The following is a 4336-nucleotide window of genomic DNA, read 5'->3' on the forward strand; positions in this document are numbered from 1 at the left end:
GCATTGGTGGTTCAGTGGTAGAATTCTCGCCTGCCACGCGGGAGGCCCGGGTTCGATTCCCGGCCAATGCATTAACATGTTTTACTTCGGTCAACCAATGTTATTTTGGTTTTTGAAGAGTTGGTGGTTGAGCAACAAAACCGACACATGTTCAACTATGGGGCAAAACAGACAAGGTTGACTTAGATTGTTGACATGTAAACTATATTTTGTCTCCAATGTTTATTGAAAATATAAATTAATGGCGCATAATGAGTACTTGTTGTCTCTCAAATATATTGTTACAGTTGTTGGTTAGCTAGCTAGTGAATTTAGTCAAGATGTTAAAATGTTCATAAATGACCAGCATGGTCAAATAATAATAATCATAGTAGTTGTCGAGGGTGCAACAAGCACGTCCGGTGAACAGGTCAGGGTTCCATAGCCGCAGGCAGAACAGTTGAAACTGGAGCAGCAGCACGGCCAGGTGGACTGGGGACAGCAAGGAGTCATCATACCAGGTAGTCCTGAGGCATGGTCCTAGGGCTCAGGTCCTCCGAGAGAAAGACAGAAAGAGAGAAAGAGAGAATTAGAGAGAGCATATTTAAATTCACACAGGACACCGGATAAGACAAGAGAAATACTCCAGATGTAACAGACTGACCCTAGCCCCCCGACACATAAACTACTGCAGCATAAATACTGGAGGCTGAGACAGGAGGGATCAGAAGACACTGTGGCCCCATCCGATGATACCCCCGGACAGGGCCAAACAGGCAGGATATAACCCCACCCACTTTGCCAAAGCACAGCCCCCACACCACTAGAGGGATGTCTCCAACCACCAACTTACCGTCCTAAGACAAGGCTGAGTATAGCCCACGAGCCATGACTACATGGAACTCTATTCCACATCAGTGTGTGCCCTCAGGCCACTAATCCACTACCACATATCCACAAAACAAAATCCATGTGTACGTGTGTAAATAGTGAGTATGTTATCATGTGTATGTATGTGCCTATGTTTGTTTCTTCACAGTCCCCGCTGTTGTATAAGGTATATTTTTATCATTTTTTCCCCCAAATCTGATTCTACTGCTTGCATCAGTTACCTGATGTGGAATAGAGTTCCATGTAGTCATGGCTCAATGTAGTACTGTGCGCCTCCCATAGTCTTTTGTTGACTTAGGGACAGTGAAGAGACCTCCTAGTGGCATGTCTTGTGGGGTATGCATGGGTGTCTGAGCTGTGTGCTAGTCGTTTAACCAGACAGCTCAGTGCTTATAATATCTCTCACAAATACAAGTAGTGATGAAGTCAATCTCTCTTCCACTTTGAACCAGGAGAGATTGACATGCATATTATTAATGTTTGCTCTTTGTGTACATCCAAGGGCCAGCTGTGCTGCCCTGTTCTGAGCCAATTGCAATTTTCCCTCTTTATGGCACCACCTGACCCCACCACTGAACAGTAGTCCAGGTGCGACAAAACTAGAGCCTGTAGGACCTGCCTTGATGATAGTGCTGTTAAGAAGGTAGAGAAGCGCTTTATTATGGATAGACTTGGTCAGTCAGGAAGTCCTGTTGCCTTTTCATACATATATTTTTTCAGGTAGGTAAATCATGATTTAAAGATGCACTATGCAGAAATTGCTCTGCCATTTCCTGGTTGCTAAAATTCGAATAGTTCCCCTAATTTCAGTTAATGTGACAAAAAGAGCAAGTGTAGTTGCACTGCTTAATCTTTCTGCTAAAATGTTCAGATTGTGCCAAATGAAAAACGTTAGCTAGCTACAGTGCCTTCAGAAAGTTTTCAAACCCCTTGACTTAATCCACATTTTGTTGTTACAGCCTGAATTCAAAATGGATTAAAAATATACTTTTTTCTCACCCATCAATACACACAATACCACATAATGACAAAGTGAAAACATGTTTAGACATTTTAGCAAATGTATTGCAAATGGACTACAGATCTCATTTACATAAGTATTCACACTAGGGATGTGTCAAATGTCAAATTAATTTTAAATGTTTAAACTGTAATTATTTTCACAATTCAGATGTGGTTTTGAGTATGACCGTTTGGGGGCAATGCAGTTCAATATACCGATATGGCCAATTTTTTTATTTGTGGCTGTGGTAACTAGTGTAAACCCTGCGGCTGGCACCCACCCACGAAGCAACGATGGTATTATTACCGTGTTAGGTTCTCTGTTGTGTGCCTCTCCATGTTGTCAGTAGATACTTCATGTCCCACTTCTCATCAATGTGATGGCTCCTTGCAGTTGAGGAGCACTTGAACCGATTGACTACCGTCAGAATGACAGTGTTGCCATCAGACGAAGGGAGCCCAGTGACAAAGTCCAGAGATATGAGACCAGGGACAATGAAGGACCGGTAGTGACTGAAGGATGCCAGAAAGAGCTTGCCGTGGAGTCTTGTTCTGAGCACACATTGTGCATGCGGCGACTAAGGCAGAGACGTCAGGGACCATTGTGGACCACCAGAAACGTTGTCGGAGGAAGGCTAGTGTACGACGGGACCCTGGATGACAGGTCAGCCTGGAGGAATGAGCCCATTCCAGGACCTGGGACCAGACTGGATTAGGGAAAAACAGCCGGTTAGCCGGGCCCCCGTCAGGTCCAGGCTGGGAGCATTGTGCCTCGCGGACCAGGTTCTCAATACCCCAATCCATAGTGGCAGGAAGGCATGAGGTAGGGAGAATGGTTTCGGAGACAGAGCGTTTGGTAGAGGAACTGTATAGGCGGGAGAGGGCGTCAGGCTTCACATTCTTTGACCCTGGGCGGTAGGAGATGGAAGTTAAATCTGCTAAACAGGAGGTCCTACCGGGCCTGCCTGGAGTTGAGGCGCTTGGCTGTATGGAGATATTCCAGGTTTTTATGGTTGGTCCAGACCAGGAATGGCTGTTCTGCTCCTTCCAGCCAGTGCCTCGACGATGGGACAGGCAGGCACAGGGATGACGCTTTTGGTCCTGGGCAGATCACTGGGACAGGATGGCCCCCACTCAAACATCCGAAGCATCCACTTCCACCACAAATTGACGCAAGGGGTCCGGATGGATGAGGATGGGTGCTGTTGTGAACCGATGCTTCGGTTCACAAAGGCTTTGTTGACAGCTGGAGACCATTTGAACGGTACCTTGCAGGAGGTGAATGCCGAGAGGGGGGCCGCCAGGGTGCTGTAGTCTCGAATGAAACGGAGGTAGAAGTTTGCAAACCTAAGAAACCGTTGCAACTGCACCCTGGACGTTGTTTGAGGCCAATCCACCACCAAACAAACAAAACGATCACAGATAACACAAAAATACAGCAGCAGAATACATTTACACATCGGTTATTCCTCTAACAGCACAAAAACTTGCATTAGCCGAAACAGTTACAAGCAATACAAAAATAAAAATCCTCCAATAAATACTTAAAATGGGCAAGGGGGACAAGAGTCTCAAGTTTAAGTTTAGTCTGCAGGCTATTCCATAAGCAAGGAGCGTAACAGGAAAAGGCAGCCATACCCAACTCTGTGGAAATCACATGGGCCTCAAGTGTAATCCATGCTTGAGACCTGGTTTTAGGAATTAATATTCTAATATTGATGAGTGATTATAAATAAGAAGGTCGTTTATTCAGAAGTGCTTTAACCAAACTTGACTAAACATACAAGATGAACTGGCACAGAGAGACAGGAAACACAGGGATAAATACACTGGGGAAAATAAGCGACACCTGGAGGGGGTGGAGACAATCACAGGAACAGGTGAAACAGATCAGGGAGTGTCTGGGAGTCCCATAGGGCAGCGCACAATTGGCCCAGCGTCGTCCGGGTTTGGCGGGTATAGGTCGTCATTGTAAATAATAATTTGTTCTTAACTGACTTGCCTAGTTTAAAATAAAGGTAATTAAAAAAAGAAAAATGCAAAAATTATAATTAGGTGAGCAGTTTTATAAAAACCATTATGTTGTGCATGTGTAGTCCTCGTTAGTATAGTGGTCAGTATCCCCGCCTGTCACGCGGGAGACCGGGGTTCAATTCCCCGACGGGGAGTTTTTAAATTTTTTTAACCTCTTTCAATGTTGATTTGTAATCGATATACCTGTAACCTCACCATTTTACTTGAATGGACATTTGTGTTCGTTATGCGCATCAGTAATTGGTTATCATGGGCAAGAGATAATGTAGAATATGATCATTAAACATCATGATTCACTGTTCGGAGAACAGTAACATGCATTATATGCTACACAAACTTACAACTTACTTAACTTTGTTGTTAAAGTATAAAAAAAAAAAAGCATGAGATATTAAACCCACTCACAGGGTTGGGTCTCCGCTGAATTAGG

General features: G+C 44.4%; 1 non-coding gene across 1 annotated transcript; it reads left to right on the top strand.

Moving 5' to 3' along the window:
• On the top strand, positions 1–71 carry trnag-gcc (transfer RNA glycine (anticodon GCC)). The gene has a single exon. It is a non-coding gene; the product is annotated as a tRNA-Gly (tRNA).
• The last annotated feature ends 4265 nt before the right edge of the window (positions 72–4336 follow it).

This window comes from Salmo salar, chromosome 10, assembly GCF_965601325.2.
Source record: "Salmo salar chromosome 10, fSalSal1, whole genome shotgun sequence".
In the NCBI taxonomy this organism is placed as follows: Eukaryota; Metazoa; Chordata; class Actinopteri; order Salmoniformes; family Salmonidae; genus Salmo; species Salmo salar.